The sequence below is a fragment of the Pleurodeles waltl genome, chromosome 11 (assembly GCF_031143425.1).
Source record: "Pleurodeles waltl isolate 20211129_DDA chromosome 11, aPleWal1.hap1.20221129, whole genome shotgun sequence".
Classification (NCBI taxonomy): Eukaryota; Metazoa; Chordata; class Amphibia; order Caudata; family Salamandridae; genus Pleurodeles; species Pleurodeles waltl.
In genome coordinates this window covers 920673826-920693529 of record NC_090450.1, presented here as the reverse complement: position 1 = coordinate 920693529, position 19704 = coordinate 920673826, and the positions used below count along the sequence as shown (strand labels likewise).

General features: G+C 45.1%; 1 protein-coding gene across 14 annotated transcripts in view; it reads left to right on the top strand.

Moving 5' to 3' along the window:
• CLIP1 (CAP-Gly domain containing linker protein 1) overlaps nucleotides 1-19704 on the top strand; it is a 543241-nt gene that overhangs the window by 10338 nt on the left and 513199 nt on the right. Inside the window, exon 1 of one of the 14 annotated variants that reach the window (XM_069214937.1) lies at nucleotides 2636-2669. The exons of the other annotated variants lie outside the window; for them this stretch is intronic. The gene's annotated coding sequence lies outside the window, so the exon portion shown is untranslated. Of the gene's footprint in view, nucleotides 1-2635; nucleotides 2670-19704 lie in introns of those variants that run through there. 14 annotated transcript variants of the gene reach the window in all.

The window sequence follows — 19704 nt, the reverse complement described above, 5'->3', positions numbered from 1 at the left end:
GAAATGAAAGCTTACAGCATTATTGCAATTACTGAATACAGATGAGCAATCACATCTGATATCTACTTTGCATGCATTTTAGCTATATGTCTTGCACATAAAATGAATGTTCAGAGCCTTTAATCCAAACCACTTATAATTAAATTAATTTGAAATGCAAAAGGGAACATAGCACCGGTGTTCCCACCTACCGCTGTTTGTTTAGTGTTGTGTTTGGATATCTTACTGGAGTATAGAAATATATTCTAGTATAAAATGTATCAGTGGAGTCTAAGGGAGCAAGGTTTTTTCTGAGATTTCTGAATGTAAGGAGCATAGTTTGCAGCTATTTTAGGATACACAATCAACTCTACATTCTTTACACCAGTCTCAAGAATGTGAATCTGCAAAAACGACTTTCAACACTGCAATTTGTATAGAATGGTGGAATCTGGTATGTGGGACTGTCTCTTCACGGATAATCTTCCAAGGTATTCCACTAAAACCGGAAACATCCTGTTAAGTGAAATGAAGTAAGATATGGAAAGGTGGAATTGTATGAACTTAGTTTTAAGAGGAAAATAAACCCCATTAGGGTAGTCTTTCATCATAACCTGTGTATTTAACAAAACATTCTTAAGAATCTTTTATTACTTTTGTACATGATTTTAGTGGGCCAGTGCCCTTTTCCCAGCTTCACTGAGTGTCTGTGTCTGCAGAGTTAAAATTCAGGGTTCTGTATGTGCGAGCAATATTCCCTCAAGTGAGAACTTGAGATATGCTCGGTTTTGCCTCACGAGCACTGAAGTCAGGTAGGCCTTTTAAGGCTGTAGCGTGTGAGGTAGTGATAGAACTGTATTTATAGAAGTCCACATTCCTCCTTGAAATGAAGTGAAGGAATTTAGGGCCAGATGTAGCAAAGGGTTTTTCCCATTCTGTGTCAATGGGAAAATGTGTTCGTACATATGGCCCTTAGTGTTCTTTCTCATTAATGAGATCCAAGTTATTCCCAGCCCTCAAAACCCTACAGTGAGGCAACCTCTGATAAGGTGGTAGCCATCTGTAGGGGAGTTTGGCCTATTGTACTTTTCTGGACCAAGTACTTAGACTGTATGAGGCCATTCACATACCCATCGCCACCTTTGCTGCTGGGAGTACTCCTGGTGGGAATTTCACTCTATAAAAATATTGGATTGGAGAGCCCTCACCCATTGACCTTAGTTGGGTCGCATATGCAGGCTCTGCAAGAGAACCTACTTCGGATGAGTAGTTCCATTTATTTTATGTGGATCACAGGCTCTCAGCTCTTTAGTATGAGGCAGGATCAATCCTTTCCAGGCAACAGTCAAATGTTGATTTGCAGGACATGGTGAATGGTATTCAAGGTTGGTTCTTGTGCCACAATAAGGTCCTCAGCAGGGATATCAACGTAGATAGCAATCAGAGTGGGAGGTCAGAGGGATAGTTCTGTGGTGTGCAAAGGCTTTTAGGGAAGATAATCCTCTTTAGTAGTGCAATTCTGCCCAATATTGACAGTGGTGAAGATGGCCAGACATATATATCACTGCAGATGCATTACTTTAACTGAGATATGTCATCTGTTTGTGTTGTCTCCTCTATATGAGAAAGCTGAACACCCTCATATCTGACACTTTGCATGTTCACACGAATCCCGATGGCCTCAGCCCAGTGTGAATATCTGTTGGCGGGAATAGGTGGAAAAGCCTAGTTTGGACCAATTAGCTATCACCCACAAGTAGTGACCACATTCCTCTAGTGTCTCTGTCAAGGCTGGGCCAAGGTCTAGTGGATATCTTAAGTATGTATGTAACTGTCCATGTATCACAATACTTTGCTCTCCAAAAACTCAGGCCATCTGAATACAGGTATCCATTTGTTCTGTATAATCATGTGAGCCAAAAGTTGAATGGCAATAGCAAATAATAGTGGATGGAATGGCTGCCTTGCCTCACCCCTTTTTCTAACAAGAAGTTGTGGGTCAGTGTCACTCCAGCTCAAACTTGAACCCTAGAGTAGAGCATGCAGGTGTAGGCTAGAAAGCATAAGCCAAAGCCCATATGGCCCAATATGGCGAAAAGGTAATCCCAAGAGATGTTGTCAAAGGATTTCTCAAAGTCCACCAATAAAATGCTACGGGTTTCTTCAGTTTGCTGCCCATTGTCAGGGCTTTAAAAGTGCAGCCTTGCCGCTTCAATAAGGGTGTATTAGGTTTGCTATAAGTGTGGTCAAGTAAGTCACCAGTATCTGAGCAAGGATTTTAGCCTTGATATTGTATCAGCAAAATTGATCGTTATGGCTCACTTTCTTCTGGAGGCTGGTCTGGTTTCAAGATAGTCACTATGTCCACCTCGCTCAGTGCAGACAGGAAGCTACCAAAGACATGGCTTCTTTGAACAAGTCTAAGAGTGGCTGCGCCAGTAGGGTGACCAGACATTTGTAGAACTCTGCTTGGAATCCGTTGGGGCTCAACTATTTGCTTGAAGAGAGTTGTTTGATTGCCTCTAGAATCTCCTATACTGATATGGGATTGTCAAGTTGTATTTTTCCTTTCTCAGACAACCCTGACATTAACATGGAGGTCACGTAGATGTTGAAGTGAATGTGTGGCATACACTTTATACATAGAGCTAAAATATTGTGCAAACCCATTGGCACCATCCTGTGATTGGGTAAGGATGGTTCCATCTCTTTCTGATTTGTTTAAGTTGCAGTTTTATGTGGGTAAGCTTGTGCAGGCAAGCCTCGGTTGTGTTAGATCTGCAGTCCTTCTCCTCCTCTTGGACTGCCACCTCTGATTTGTTGAGTTTGTGCAGTTGTGCCCCTTTGATACTTTACTGTACAGATCGATTGTCTCTTTATAATCACTTTGTAGACCTCATGTAACACTGTTGGTGATTTCAGTGTACCATTATTGACAGCTTGTAGGGAGTCACTAACCACTTGCTTTTTAAGCCACTACAGGCTCATTCGTCATCTGTATGGGGTAATTTACCATGAAATTGAAGTTTGCTATGGGTGTGGTCCAACAAGTTCCTAGGAGTGTATTATTCTTATGTTGCCTTAAACCATCAGTGGGCCCTAGAAAGTAATCTCCTTAGGAAAAAGGCCTAGGCTTACTGGAGAAAAAGTTGTATTCCCCTTGCAGAAAAACGATGGTGTTGCTATACATTGGTGAGCCTCATGTATCCCAGGAGTTGGCAGGGTGTCGTAAAAAAGTGGTGGGCATGATCTCTCTCTCATTTAGTGCTTGAGCCTATTGAAGTCTCCTCCCACAACAGTTAAACCTGATTGAGCCTCCAACAGGACAAATCCTACAGGGGAAAGAAAACCCTTGGACAATAGGGGTGGTTCATAAGTGTTGCATAGTGTGTTCTAATTACCGTGAAAGGTACCTGTCGCCGTATTCGGACATCCCCTGGTATCTCTTTATATTTGTGCAACTTCTAGTGGGAGGTGTTTGTTTGCCAGTATCGCTATACCTCTTTGGAGCCATGCCAGAAGCAGCATGTGACAGTGTGAGGAAGCAGCAGATATTAAGGCATCTACAATGATGACCTTTTAAATGTGTTTTTGGCGGCATGAGTATTCCAGCCCCATATTGTCTAGCACCACAAAGCATTCTCCCTCTTTATACCTTGTCCAAATGGGCATTTACATTTCAAGAAATGCATCTCTCCAGGGCCTGGGGTTGTGATTATGTGGAGTCCTCTGCCACGGAGCATTGCATTATATGTAGGTGCATTTGGTGTCATGTACCCGTGTGTTAGGTGTCTAATCAACTTCAGCCAGATAAGTAATGAATAACCACTTTATCCCCCCCCCCCATACCTAGGAACATGAACCATCTGCCACAAATTGATGGTCTACTTACCATGCCAGAGGGAAGTGGAAAAGTGCAGAAAACACGGTCTTCTCCCTTCAACCCAAACACAACTCAAGAACCAAAAAAGAGGAGGGGAAAAATAAAAACAGAGCTGGCTGAGCCAGTCCTTAACTCCTGCAGAAGGGTGGTGGACCATACAGGCATGAAGGTCACTATCTCAATTGGGCCATTGTAAAGAATAATGTTCTGGCAAATCACTGCAGTTTTGCTGTGGAGTATGTGCTTTTACCTCTCCCTGCAGTGTAGCTGTTCATTATCGCTGGGATTGTTTCTGATCTTTTCTTTACTTCTCATACTGGAGAGTTCCATCTTATCCATGTCTTCTTGCCTCTCATGAGGCCCCAGTTACAACTGTGAACTGTCTCCTTCTGAGGCACTGTCCGCTTCAGATTCTGTTATTTACTGTTTGTTTGGGTCGACTTCTGCTCCTCCTGATCCAGCGCTGTTCCCTTGGTCAAGTTGCTGTCTCTCTCCTTTGCTCATCTCATACTTACTACCCCATTGAAAAAAGCAGTCTATGCTCTACTCCAAGATAGCATCAGTGCTAACCAAATCCTGGACGATAAAAGTCTGGCTTCAGATCACGCTGCAGCATGGAGACCACCACCTTACACATTGTGTACCAATGATGCCCTCTTAACACTGATGAAAATGACCCCTGCCTTCTGATATTACTGGACCTGTCAGCTGCCTTTGACACAGTTGACCATCCCACCCTCATACTCACCCTGGAGTCGCATATGAGTTTCACAGACTGTGTCCTTTACTAGTTCCTCTCCTACCTTTCCAACCAACACCAGTTTGTGCACATGGATGCCTCCAAGTCACAAAATATCCCTATTGCATCTGGACTGTCTCAGGTTCCATAGTGTCTCCGGTCACCCTCAACCTTTACATTGAGCCACTTTGTGCTCTACTCACAAATAACAGTATTACAATTCACCAATATACTGATGATGCATAACTTTACTTGAAAGTCTCATCTGTTTAAGACATTCTTCACCTCAAATACAGAATGCACATCATCCAGACCTGGATGTCCAGCACCTAGCTGATGCACATCTCACCCAAGACACAATTCCTTTAACAAGATACTGTACAGACCTGGCTCAATGACATGGACCTTGGCTGCTACCTCCGATTTGTTGAATATGTGCAGTTGTTTACATTTGTGATACTTTACTGTACTGATCATTTGTCTCTCTTCATAATTGCCCTGTAGCCCTTCCATATGGTTGGTGCTTCCACTGTACCATTATTGATTTCAAATTATTGTGTCAAGCTGGTAGATGGGAAGTCCCTATCCTCTTGCTTTTTAAGCCACCACAGGCTCATTCGCTGTCTGTGTGGGTGGTTGCCACTCACTAGAGGTATGGTCCATCAAGCTCCTAGCAAGGAGTGTAACATTCTCATGCTGGTTTAAATGTCAGTGGTCCCTAGAAAGTAATCTATGCAGGAGAAAGACCTGTGCAGCCCAGTGAAAAAGTTGTATCCCCCCCCTTAGGAGAATTATGGTGTTGCCATACATTGGTGAGCCCCATGTATCCTAGAGATTCAAACAAAGGAGTTGACAGGGGCATTGTAACAAGCAAGTTCACCAACTTGCACCAAATGCTGAATCACTTGGATTCCCTATGGACACCAACCTCCCCCTTAAAAAGTACGTTACGAAAAAATATAGGTAGAGCTCTCTTCTAATAAAAGTCAAACTGCTTCATCCAGAATGTGGCTTTAGAACTGTTGTTCAAGTCGTTGTCCTCTTGTATCTGGATGGTGGTAAAGACCTATTCCATCGCCTCCCAAACTCCACACTGGCACCCCATAAGAACATCCTACACGCTGCAGTAAGTTTCCTCCAGGGCCTGAAGAACTGTGATCATATCACCCCCCCACCCAGACGGCAATCCATTGGCTTCCCATCTTCAAAACTAACTGCATCATTTGCGAAGCCATCACCCCTGCTTATCTTGCAGATAAGCTCACCATCTTTGGGGGTTCTTGACACTATAGCAACCAGGACACCACCAGTCTGCAGACTAAGAAGTGTAAAAAAGGAGAAAACAAGACAGCAGGCCTTTTACATGCATGCACCTAGCTCCGCTGACTTTTGGCTAGGTTTGCGTTATATAAATATCATATACATACATACTCTCGTGGGGACGCCAAGGTTTCCAACTCACTTCCAAGCTTATTGAGGGATTTCCAAGAAAAAGGTACATTTTTGGACTATAACTTTAAGCGTAGGAGGATAAATCAACATTTACCAGATGTCCATTTCCTTTAGCTTCTGATTTGCTTAGTTCTTGAAGGTTCTTAATGAAGTTACTAAATATGAGATAGATTGTGATTCTGTAGAGTACTGTTCCCTTTCCTCTGGCCACTGTCAGAATTTCAAACCCATCTTTATAGTTCAGTATCTGGGTGATAAGCTGAGGAAATGAGTTGCTAATCTGCTAAACTAAGTCATTTGTGTGTGTCCCAGTGTTGGTGTTCTGTCCTGCTTGCAACCTGTCCAGACTAGAGTCTCAGAGTCCGGCTGAGTGGTTTTCACCCCAGGGGGAGGTGTCTGGAGAAGATCAACTGCTCGTCTCTTAGGTCAAGTCCTGTTGTGTGTCCCCCATGCTGTCCATCAGGGTCCCAGTCCAATCTAGGGTCGCTTGGCTAAGTTGGGTGGTTGTCACCTCAATCTATGCAGCCCTGTTTGCTGGGTTGCTGGGTTTCGCGTCCCAATCTGTCCTAAGTGTATGCTCCAATCTGTCCTAAGTGTATGCTCCAATCTGTCCTAAGTGTATGCCCCTTACTTCTTGGGAGGAGGGCAAAGATCCACCTCACCCCTGACTGAGAAACCCTCAACAGCCAAGAAGAATTTCAGGGACGGGATGAAAGCAGTCACCACCTGGATGAAGAAGAGCTTCCTTAAGCTGAACTCTGACAACACCAAGATCCTCATCCTGGGACCTTCCTCCTCAGCCTGGAACGACCCCTGGTGGCCCTTAACACTCGGCAAGACCCCCACCCCCATCCCCACAGACCGTGCATGAAACCTTGGTGTTATCCTCGACTCAGCGCTCACCGTGACCAGACAGGTCAGCTCCATCGCATCCACCTGCTTCCACGACCTCCGACTTCTACAGAAGATTTTCAAATGGATACCAACGACTGCTGAAAAAAACGTGACATGCGCCCTAATCACGAGGAGACTTGACTACGGGAAGGCCCTCTATGCCGGAATCTCCAAGACAAACATGAGCAAGCTGCAACAAATTCAGAATGCCGCCACCAGACTCATCCTGAACATCCCCCACCGCGAACACATCACAGAACACCTGAAAGACCTCCACTGGCTCACCGTTGAGAAGAGGCTCAACTTTAAACTTCTTGTACACTCCTACAGAGCCCTCCAGAACATTGGACCCAGCTACCTCAAACACCGTATCACCTGTTACTCTCCTTCAAGACCTCTCCACTCCTCCCAGCAGTTGCTTGCCAACGTACCCCACATGAAGTTCTCGCCTGGAGGAAGATCTTTCACCTACCTGGCAGCAAAAGGTTGGAACACCTTACCTCTTGACCTCAGACAGCCGCCATTGCTACCTCAATTCAGGAAGGACTTCAAGACCTGGCTCTTCGACTAAACTCTGCGCCTTGAGACCCTGTGGGTGAGTAGCGCGCTTAAAAAATATTTGATTGATTGATTGACTCCTGTCTTGTTTATTCAGTTGGCATGGTACCCCTATCTACTTATTCATTAATCTTTTGGCACCATGCCTCTGAGAAAGCATTGTACCCTTCCCTCTTTTCATGTCTTCTTTTCCTGGGTGTTAAGCTCTTGTGAAACAGGGGTCGATCAGCAGTCATGCTCCTCTCTCACAAGGCTACCCCAGGCAGTCAGAGACAGAAACGCCTTGCATGTTTGGATCCTCTGCATCCAGATCAGCACACTCCTTCTGGGCATCTCACCTGTTGCAGTGCCCCTGGGCTCTCCACCTCACCGAGGGTCCCTCCTTTCCCACCCCATGACCACCTTTTTATTACACTGGGCCTTCTGACACTCTAATCCAATTGTCCCCCCAACCCCCTCCCCCTTGCCTCCCCCCTCATTGCCGATCTGACTCTAGCCTTGTCCTGGGTCCAGGAGGGAGCTTTAGGGTCACTTTGGTCTCTCAGCTTCCAAGGTCCTCCAAAATGGCCCTCACAACTGCCCAGTGCTGCTGCGTTCACTTCTACTGCCCCCCCCCCCCCAATTTCACAGGATCACTGAGGTCCTTTAGGTCATTGTCACTGGCCCATAAGGTGACTGATACCCTTGTGCAGATGCCCAATACAGGATGATGTTAGATTTATTTGTGCACTACGAAGAGCTCTACAATAGTGCATCCGCCATGATGGCTTCCCTTGCCACGCCTCAGTTTATTGAAGAAATTGATAATATTGTACAACAGCTTGAATGCTTTACTGGAAAACATCAATTGGGAGTGCAAAATATTGCAGCCTCGTTAGAGAATTTATACTCTTTTTATACAAGGGCTGTCGTAGAGCATCTTTTATTAAGTAATAACTGATGATGATTTATTCAGTTGGGGGCAAACATTGAATCATACAGGAGAATCTGGGCTGACTTTAGGTTTGAAACTCTCCTGATATAATTTTTTTTCATTTTCGTTCTAATTTGTTATTGAAGGAGCTGGATCAGGGTTAACATAAATGAAGTCCATATGAAACAACAAAGACTTGTATGAACTTATGTGACAGGTTTATAGAGCAACATCTATTGCACCAGTTTCACTATGTGTCTTTTTAAGTGGTGCCTGCAAGTACCCTCAGGGTGTGTACATCAATCTAGTTGTGTCAGCTTCTCTTCCTTGAGTCCTGAACGACTACTGTTTGTGGTGGGAATCTTTATTTCATATCAGCTTGCAGCACTGCTTCAAAATGTTTTTTATATGGGTATGCTTCTGAAAATCTGTAATTAAATTGTTTATAAATTCTTATTTTTCATGCACATCTACGGAAGGTACAGAGCTACAAGGTTGGCTGGTTAAATGTTAGCCTTATTTTATGTATAGAATTTTATGGGCAACCGTGAAGCATCATTTTTGCATTTAACTCTCAGTTGAAGCAGAAGTTCAGCATCTTCCACTTTCTTTTATGTAAAGAAAGCAATATCAAAAGAGTAGCAAACCAGAAAGTGACTTCTTAGATCCCTCAGCAGAACAAAAAGTAGATAATGTTCCTGCATAGTAGCAGTATGGTAAATACTCTACAGCATACTTGACCAACCTGGAGCATGAAAAATGACAAATTAGAAAGGATTGTACACTAGAGTGAACTCTTTCTTCAATACAATTAGGATTCTTCATCATGGTTTACTAGGATTATCTGGGGTATTTGGCAAGAGCAGAGGACTTCACATTTGACATGTTTTTAGGCATAGTTATTACTGACCCTCACTTGTGCAGTTGGACGTGTCAACTTCAATATATTTGGGACAACTTTACTATTATAGCTTCTGTTAAGGAGCAGTCAATTAGTTGTTTTGCAAAACAGAAGTGTCCTGCAAAAGAAGCACTGTGAAATAATGTTGTTTGAGGGATATATCACTGAATTTAATTGGAACCTCTGAGATTGGTAGTCGTGCTGCAAACACCATTAAATGCTTTGGTACACACAATTGTAAATTATCACAAGGTAAGAGATGTAATTAGGAAAATATCTAGAGCCTTACAGTATACCAAAACTAGCCCATCTGGGAAGAAAAATCAGTGTAATACCATACAAAAATAAATTTACCATAGTCACATAGGTTATATTTTTTCTAAGGGTAACCTGTGAGTTTCTGGCCAGCAAAAATATGTATAAGACGACAATAAAATCTTTTGGGATCTATATGTTAGGCAAATTATGTTCTTGACTCTGACAGTTTTCATTAGTCGATCTGTCAACAAGCATTTTCCTAGCGTCTTTGTTGATTTTGTTTATTATGATAACACTGAAGTCTTTCTGCATGTTGCTCACAATATAAATGCTGAGGTGTTTATTTCCTACAGCACAGTGTTAATAATCAAGGGCAAAAATAAGTGAACACAAGGATTAAAAAAACAGATTCAACACGTTGTTTTAGGTCCATCCTATCATAAAGGCAACTGATAATCAGATACATAAATAGGGAGCTAAGTGTGAAATCTTCCACCTGTTTTTTTTTTTTTTGTTTAACTCTGATAAGCATTTAGGCTTTTGTGCTTTCAGCCTCCTTCCAGTTAGTGAGAGAAATGGGTGTGAAATCAATGCTGGATCCCAGAAAGAAACATTTCTGAAAAGTAGACAAAATTCTGAATTCAGCAAGGGATAATTTGTGTAGATCCTACAAGGGTTTCCTAAAGAAAATAACAGCTGGAATAAAAAAAATATTGAAATTGAGGTGAAAAAAAACCAGCCATTTTTCTCCCTGTTTTACTCTGTAACTTGTTCCTGCGATGTCAGATTTTTTTAAAGCAATATACTGATACGTCTGCTGGACTTTTCTGGTTGCAGGGATATATAGGGCTTGTAGGTTCATCAAGAACCCTAGGTACCCAGAGCCAATAAATGAGCTGCACCTTGCAATGGGTTTTCATTCTATAACGGGTATAGAGCAATTCATTTGCTGACATATAAAGAGTGAAAAATAGGTATCAAGAAAAAATGTGTATTTCCAAAATGGGCACAAGATATGGTGTTGAGAAGCAGTGGTTATTTGCACATCTCTGAATTCTGGGGTGCCCATACCAGCGTGTGAATAACAGGGCATTTCTCAAATGGACATCTTTTTACACACTGTCTTACATTTGGAAGGAAAAAATATAGAGAAAGACAAGGGGAAATAACACTTGTTTTGCTATTCTGTGTTCCCCCCCCAAGTCTCCCGATTAAAAATAGTACCTCACTTGCGTGGGTAGGCCTAATGCTCGCGACAGGAAACACAACATGGACACATCACATTTTTACATTGAAATCTGACGTGTTTTTTGCAAAGTGCCTAGCTGTGGATTTTGGCCTCTAGCTCAGTTGCACCTGCGCATTTTTTAAAACTAGACACCTAGGGAAATCCAAGAGGGTGTCACTTGTGGGGCTCTCACCAGGTTATGTTACCCAGAATCCTTTGCAAAACCCAAAATTTGGCCCAAAAACACTTTTCCTCACATTTCGGTGACAGAAAGTTCTGGAATCTGAGAGGAGCCACAAATTTCCTTCCACCCAGTGTTCCCCCAAGTCTACTGATAAAAATGGTAGGCCTAGTGCCCGCGAAAGGAATTGCCCCAAAACATTATCTGGACACATCAAAATGATCAAATACAAAACTACCTGTTTTTGCAGGGGGAGGGGGGGAGCACCTGCATTTTTGGTCCTGGGCTCAGCAGCCATCTAGGGAAACCTACCAAACCCAGACATTTCAGAAAACTAGACACCCCAGGGAGTCCAGAGAGGTGTGACTTGCGTGGATCCTCCTATGTTTTCTTACCCAAAATCCTCAGCAAACCTCAAATTTAGCTAAAAAAAATCAAATTTTTCCCACATTTCTGTGTGGGATCACCACACCGGGACACATTTCCTACCACTCAACATTCCCCTCAGTCTTCCAGTAAAAATGATACCTCACTTGTGTAGGTGGGCCAAGTGCCTGTGACAGAGAAGAGCCAAAAACATGTCAAAATTAACGGGGAACCAAAGCGGGTCCAAAAGGGTAGTTTGAAAAAAACAAACATTTTTAGGCTGAATTTTTATCGGTATAGATGAGACAATGCTGGGTGGTAGGAATTTGGTGGATTCCTGCAGATTCCGGAAGGTTCCATCACAAAAATGTGGGACAAATTTGTGATTTCCAGCAAAGTTGGAGGTTTGCAGGGCATTGTGGGTAAGAAAATGGTGCGGGTGCATGTGAAGCACACCACCCTGGAATCACCCAGCTGTTTAGTTTTCAGATATGTCTAGGTCCTGTGGATTTTTCTACGTGGTAGCATCCCAAAGTCCAAAAAGTGCAGCCCCCTCCTTTTCGAGTGGGATGATTTTGAGAGTCAGCCTAGCTCTCATGGCCCAAATGTAAAACCAAAAACCAAAATAATCAAATGTCCTCTTGCTTGCAGTGGGATAAGATGTTTGTGTGCGGGGGGAGAGCTGAAAGACTGTTACCCAATTCAGTTGAGGAGGGGGCATAACCAGGCCCATACTGGTTAGTAGCCACCACCCCACTATTTTTTTTTTCTTCTTCTTTTTTTTTTTTTTTAATTCCCTGGCCATACCCCGCCCTCTTATTTTGGAAAAAAAAATCTTCCCTGGTCTCTGGTGGGCTTTCTGCCCCCATTGGGGCAGATGGGCCTTCCAAAAATAGGCCGATCTTCCCCCATGGGGGGCAGAGATGGCCAACAGTAATGTGCCCCCTCAAACAAAACACACACATACACAGAAACCAATCCCTTGTGTCTGGTGGTTTCTTCCCCCTTTGGGGGCAGATTGGACTAACAAAAATAGGCCGATCTACTCCCACGGGGTAGAAATGACCTAAATATAATTTGCCCCCCAGGAGAGTGACCCTTGCCTAAGGGGTCACCCCCCATACATAAAAGCATAAAGTAAATAAAAATTATATATATATCTCCCTGGTGTCTAGGGGTTTCTATTTTATATTAGGCTGATCTGCCCCCAGGGCAACAGAAATGGCCTAAAAATAATTTGGCTCCCTGAGGAACGACTCTTGCCTAAGGGGTCGCTCCCAACATATAAAAAATAAACAAACAAAAAATTATCCTGGTGTCTAGGGGTTTTCTGTCCTCCATAGGGGCAGATCGCCCTAATTATATTAGGCTGATCTGCCCCTGAGGAGGCAGAAACGGCCTAAAAATAATTTGGCCCCTGGGGAGCGGCCCTTGCCCAAGGAGCCGCTCCCCTCATGACAATTACCAGCATAAAAAAAATTACCTGGTGTCTAGTGTGTATTTCTGCTGCCAGAACGCATCGCGATCGGGCAGCAGAAATGCTGAGAGAGACATGAAAGGAGAGGAAAGGCTTTTCCGCTCCTTTCATGCCTCTCTGCCCCTTCCACGTGATCGGAGGAGAAATGCTTTTTTTAATATGCGGTGTTCAGTTTGGATGAAGGGCGGTATGAGGACATTGCCCAGGGGGACCGCCCAGGTTTTAATAGTGATGTCACCAATGCTTCCCTGTTAGTAGGAGGGAGCCATTTTCGCGGGTCGAATTAAATAGTCGTACTAATTGTGGACTCAGTTCAGTGGCGTATGTGGTATAAAACTCCACTGGGAGCCGATCAGACTCCGGTGTTTTATTGCATGCCATTTCCTTGAGGGCTCCCCTGATCTAATTTACCGTGATGGGAACGGAGAGGGCTTCTTTGTCGGTGCCCTATACTTTAGGAAGTTGTGCCCGCTGCAGGTACTCCTGCATAGTGTCCGTGTCAAAAGGATCGTAGGGTGAGTATAACTCGGTGTAGTAGACTCGAAAGGTCGTAATAATCCCTAGCTGGGTCATCACCGGGCCCGGGTTGGGGTGTTGATTGCCAGGATCAGTGTAGGGATGAGTCGACAACGTATTAAGCGTGCAAGGAGTGTGACCAATCTATCTGCTTCAGCATGCACCCTTTGTATCTATATATAGACAATACTCTTTCACCCGGAGATGTTCTAATAATTCAGCATACTGTTCTCTAGCTTCCTGTAATTGGGTCACCATGTCTGCATTACTAGACATTGCCTTTTCCAGGCGGTAAGCAAATCCTTTTTGTCTTTTTTTTGCATTATCCCCATGCCCCGTTTAATCCATGTCATTAAATTATACTGTTTAGTTATCAATGTCGTGTATTCTTGAGTGTTGGTATAAGACACAGAGCTCTTCTCACCCAGCATTTCCCCTATCCCTCCACTCCCGGTGACACAGCCAAAACAGTTGTAACATTCTCTAAATACTCGGTCCGGCAATTGTCCGTCGTTCAACCAAACCTGTAAACAAAAAAATAAGGATACAAACAATGAAAACCAGTGGCATGCGCTTTGGGGTTGCATGCAGCAAGATTTACAACAGTCGTTACTATAATGTTGCCTACATTAAAGGCTACTCTTGAGCCACCCGGTGGCTGGGCCTCAACCCAGTACAATTCCGAAATAAAAGGATATATATCAATGTTTTGTCAAGGCTTCTCAAATGGCCAATTATTAAAGATCAGCAAGCACTGTGTGTAGGAGCATGCAGTGAACAGCATCGGCCAGGAGTAAACGATCTTTGAGGGGCAAGTAATGGATCACCATTGGTTATCAGTATGGTACTGTTTTTGATATCTACGCCCCTGGGTAGTAAATATGGTGTGGAGCCTTCTTACAAATCCTCCGCAGAGTTACTGTTTGGAACAGCACCACAATCCCATTTATTTCAGAGCCAGAGGAACTTTCTTATGATGAACTGGAACTGATGGGCTGTCATGGGGTCCTCAGAGTAGTCGTCAATGGTATAGCCTCCAGTTGTCCTTCCATCACCAGCTGGGTGGGAAGGAACCCCCCCGTCCAGTTCCACCAGGCTGTGCCATTATGGTTCATCTTTGGTGCCTAGTGGCGTGTTTTGCTTTAGATGACGTGGGGCCTGACTGCTCTTGTTTGAAGGAATCAGTAAAGTGTTGCTCTAACCAATGCACAGCGTCCTCTGGAGTTTGTAAAAAATAGCACGTTGATTATGAGGTACTTTTTAGTTTTGCAGGGAAAAGGCGTGAATATGTCAGGCCCACTATTCAAAGCATCCTGTTGACCTTCTGAAAGGAGGCCAGCTTGTGTTGCATGACAGTGGTGTAGTCTGGAAAGAGGGAGACGTTCATATTCTCCACTAAGACAGGTGCTCGCTCTCTGGCGTCCTGCAAGAGTGTAGGAAAGCACCCTTTTTGACATGGATGCCCCCCACTTTTTGCCTGGTTTCTGATGTGGGTTTGACTGTTAGTGCACTGGGTTCCTGCTAACCAGGTCTGCAGTCCCAGATCTCTTTCCTCAAATCAGCACAGTTGTTTTGATCAATTGGCAAACTCTTTAGCTACCACTGTAAGTACCTAGTGAATGGTACCCTTGGTACCTAGGGCCTGGGGTTCTAAGGAAGGCACCTTAGGGCTGCAGCACTAGTTGTGCCACCCACAGAGACCTTTCACCAAACCCCCACAGTGCTGCCATTGCAGACTGCTTGTGTTGGTACAGGCTAAATTGAAAACATGACCTGTTGCACACCCCTGTGTGCCAGGCCCCCTATCACTGCATGGGCCAAGCGTAAGTCACCCCTAAGGCAGGGTGCATCAAGGCACATGTGAGGGCGTATATGCATGAGCAGATATACCCCTGCTATGTCTCTGTCGATTCTGAGACCTAGTAAGTGAACAGAGAAGCCATTTTAAATTAATACGCTAGACACTAGTCATTATGAGTTGTCCAGCTACGTGATGGCTTTTCTGAATGCTGAGATGTTTGGTATCAAACATCTCAGAATAATAAACCCTAACTGATCTCAATAATGGATTTATTAAGAAATGCACACAGAGGGCACCTTAAAGGTGCCTCCTGGAAACCTACCAGCTACTAGTGTGCTGACTGACTGGTCCTTACCAGTTCAGCCATCACAGACACTTCCTGTCAGGGGTGAGAGCCAACGCTCTGAGGGCTTGAGACAAAAGTTTGCACTGGGCAGAGGCGTTACCATTTCACTCAGCCAGGATGGATATTCCAGGGCGGGGAGCTTAAAAGGGCTTGCAGCCTTTGTGGTGCGACCCAGGTCTCTCTAAACAGAGGAAATGACCAACCCCCCTGCCCTGACCCCACTTTTTTGTCAGCAGCACCGGCAGGAAAATTAGTTAAACTAGGAGGAATGCCCACTTCATGCCAGTTCCTCCCCTAAGGTGCACGAGCTTAAGTTGACCCTACTTTCCAAATTCCTCCATCTTGCTTGGAAGGAATTAGGTTGCTAGAATTAGGTCTATGCCCACTTCGCAGCGGAGGTGGTTATAAGAAGGGCGTAGGGTGAAGGTGGTCAGCTCATTGGCTACCACCTGGCACTCCCTGTAAGACCCCTAAATTGAGTATTTAGGTGGCACCCCTGAACCTTAGTACTCAGATTTCGACAACCTAAGACCCAGACAAAGAAGACATGCTCCTGCAGAAGAGGAAAAGCAGAAGCAGATGACCATGCCTGCTGACCTCAAAGGACTGTGCCCAAAATGCCAACTCCTCCAGCCTTCAACAAAGGCTCAAGTCTCCTGTGAGCAGCGGACCTGCTCTGCAACAAGGAGCACCAAAGAAAAGACACTGCAGCTTCTGGACCACAGAAACCCGACATCAGAAGTGACCACTGCACTCTATGTCCACCACCGGAGGTGAAGCCAACCAACTGGGTCAACATGGGTCCCCAGCTGCCTAGAGACCAAGTCCAGTGTGGTTTCACCCATCTTGGACTCACCAAAGACGCCTGCAGTCTCTGCACGCAGACCCCCTCTCACACATACTTGTGGTGAGAGAAAAACCCGACACCCCCGGCAACCACTGCACCTGTCACCCCTGACCCCATCTGAGGTGGGTGACTGGTTCCAACAACGACCTCCAGTTCCTGAGAGCTTGAGTTTACCCTGGGTCCACCCGTGCCAGAGTCCCCGACGATGCTTGCAGTCTCAGCACGCCAGACCCCCTGGCTGCAAGTGCTCCTGGACAAGAAAACCCGGTGTCTACAGACACCCCTGCATCCATCGTCCCTGGGCACAGGAGGAGAGGACCAAAGGTGCACCCGCGTCCCTCAGCACCCCAAGTTTACTACTTACCATCTTGCTGTCCCTGACTGGCTTCCTAGCCAGAGCCTGCAGCCTGTTTGTCACGAAGTCCAACTCTCATAGAGAACCATTGGGCACCAGAAGCTTCACTGCACCTCTGCACCCGGCCACCCCAGTGCAACCTGGTTTGACCTGTTGGTGTGGTTCTGATCAGTGCCCAGTACTTACCTTTGCTCCCTGAGATTGGCTTTGTATGCCGTTGTTAACCCTGTTTGCTGAACACAGTTTTTCCTCCTTAGTGCAACTTTCAGAGTTTTCTCAAAGTTATCCTAAGTGTTGTCCTGTCTTTTTGTTTGGGAATTAAATCTAGTTGTTGGAGCATCACTCAAGTGACTTCTTACTATCTGCTATCGTCTCTCCTTCCCATCCATCTTCTTTCCTCCAATTTCTCTTCCTGTTGTAAAATAATTTTTACAACTGCTAGTCTTGTAAGTTCCGTTTTTCCTTTCATGGTTTATTATATTAATTGTTTTTGTAGAAAACCCAGCCCCATTTGAGCCCCCTCCTGTTTTTGCCATTCCTTCATAACCTTGGATTCTGGATATCAATTGTCATTTTCCCCACTATTTCAGCACTGTGACCTGCAGTTTGTGCATCCTGTCTGCATTATTTTTGTGTGAAGTAGAATTTTCATCGAAGGAGAGACTCTTTATGTTCCATGATTCTCTGCTTGACAGCTGAGTTTCTCTCACATGGAAAAAAACATATGTTGCTAGCTCCTGGGAGATCATGTATCCCTAAGTCAAGGGCTAACGTGGGGTCTCCAGATGAAACACAAATATAGGAAGCGTATTCTGACTCACTTACTCAGACTGTTTAAGTCTTCACAAATTGCACCTGTTTTATTGTTTCTGTAATGTGGACGAGGAGGATTTCCAAATTACTACCAAGACTCTGAATCTGGCATCCTCACAACAATTTTTAATTCCTGTTGTCCTCTGTAGCATGAGATGCAGCTTTCCTCTCTGGAGTTTCTGCAAGGTCCTTTCCAGTTTGGCCCTGTTCTCCCTCCAGCAACTCCTCAAAGTCATGCATTTACTATTGTGGAATGTTCAACATGGCTACCACCAGCTAATTCTCCATCCCCATTCCCGATGACTGCCCACATACTATGGGCCTGATTCTAACCTTGGCGGACGGCGGAGGCCGTCCGCCAAGGTTACGCCGCCAAATGACCGCACCGCGGTCACAAGACCGCGGCGGCCATTCTAACATTTCCTCTGGGCCGGCGGGCGCTCTCCAAAAGAGCGCCCGCCGGCCCAGAGGAAATGCCCCTGCAACGAGGACGCCGGCTCAGAATTGAGCCGGCGTAGTTGCAGGGGTGCGACGGGTGCAGTTGCACCCGTCGCGTATTTCAGTGTCTGCATGGCAGACACTGAAATACTTTGCGGGCCCTCTTATGGGGGCCCCTGCAGTGCCCATGCCATGGGCATGGGCACTGCAGGGGCCCCCAGGGGCCCCGCGGCACCCCCTACCGCCATCCTGTTCCTGGCGGGAGACCCGCCAGGAACAGGATGGCGGTAGGGGGTGTCAGAATCCCCATGGCTGCGGAGCGCGCTCCGCAGCCATGGAGGATTCCCCCGAGCAGCGGAAAGTCGGCGGGAGACCGCCGACTTTCCGCTTCTGACCGCGGCTGAACCGCCGCGGTCAGAATGCTTGTGGGAGCACCGCCAGCCTGTTGGCGGTGCTCCCGTGGTCGGTGGCCCTGGCGGCCACCGGCCGCCAGGGTCAGAATGACCCCCTATGTGTTGAACAGAAGGGAAGTTGGTGCATCATTAGCTTCACTTAACTCCTTCAGCTGCATATGTTCCCATCTACAAACCCCACCTGGCTCCTGCTCTATTCCTCTTAATCTTTGCTTCTGATCTCTATGCAGTGTTTTGTCTCTAATCTCTCAGTCAAAACCTAGGTTCTCAAGCAAACACCCACTATTTCTGGTTAATGAGAGAAAGAGTCCTGGATAGTACTGTTGGTTACTCTGAACACAGGCATCATGCCAGCCCCTACCGATAACTAGACACAAAGGGGAGGATTCCAGTACTTGAGCAGATTTGCAGGTGCACACCATATCTCTCTTGGTTAATTATTGCCAGCACCTGTACCATACTGCTCTCAAGGTTACCTTTCATATACATTTTACCTTCATGGTACAGCAACATTCATTTGTGTAATGCTTGTTAAAGAAGTAGTGGTGATGGGGTAAATGGAGTGCCACCTCATGTGCCAAACTTTCAAGTCAGTGATGTCTTTGAGCTTGGCGCATCCCACCACTGTGAATCTATTCAAGTAGGTTTAGTCCATTTTAATTTCATTTGTTAGATACATCATTCCAGCTGGTGGGATGGGGGGGTGGGCAGAGAGGGAATTGTCAAGGGAATTCACAACCCCCAGGACTTTGCTTTTGCATCCCTTAGTGTCTACCTTTTGGACCATACCTTCTTTATGGCATGTTTACTATGTCCTCTGAGGATTCTGTACCAGACGATACTGTGTTACTTAGTGTGAAGCCCTTCTTTCAAATTTTAGAGGGTTAGTGGTAAATGTAGTACATGGTGAGCACAATTGAAAGAAAGACTTAAAGAGAAAACAGGGTTGAACTTGTAATATTTCAATGAACTGCGAGTAATTAAATAGCTATCAGATTTTGGCTTGGAAGAGACATGATAAGCTCCGTAACAAAAACCTGAGATGTTATATTAATAGCTATTTCGTAAATACTGCTCTTCTGCCATGCCTCAGATTAGAGGTGCTGATATTAAGACATTTTACCAATCTTGAAAATAAGTCGGAGTAGCCTTGTCGAGATTCAGTTTTGTGTTTTGCGGCTCACACAGTTTCCATCAGCAAGCGTTTAACTCTCTGAGGCATCTTGCTTTTTGTGCAGGCCCTGTATGAGTGGTGGGAGAGTTTTGGGGTAATGCTGTGCCTGAAAGTCTTGTTTTCCTTTCATTTTAAATTAGTATTTGGCGAGAACGTAATGGCCTGCGAGTGG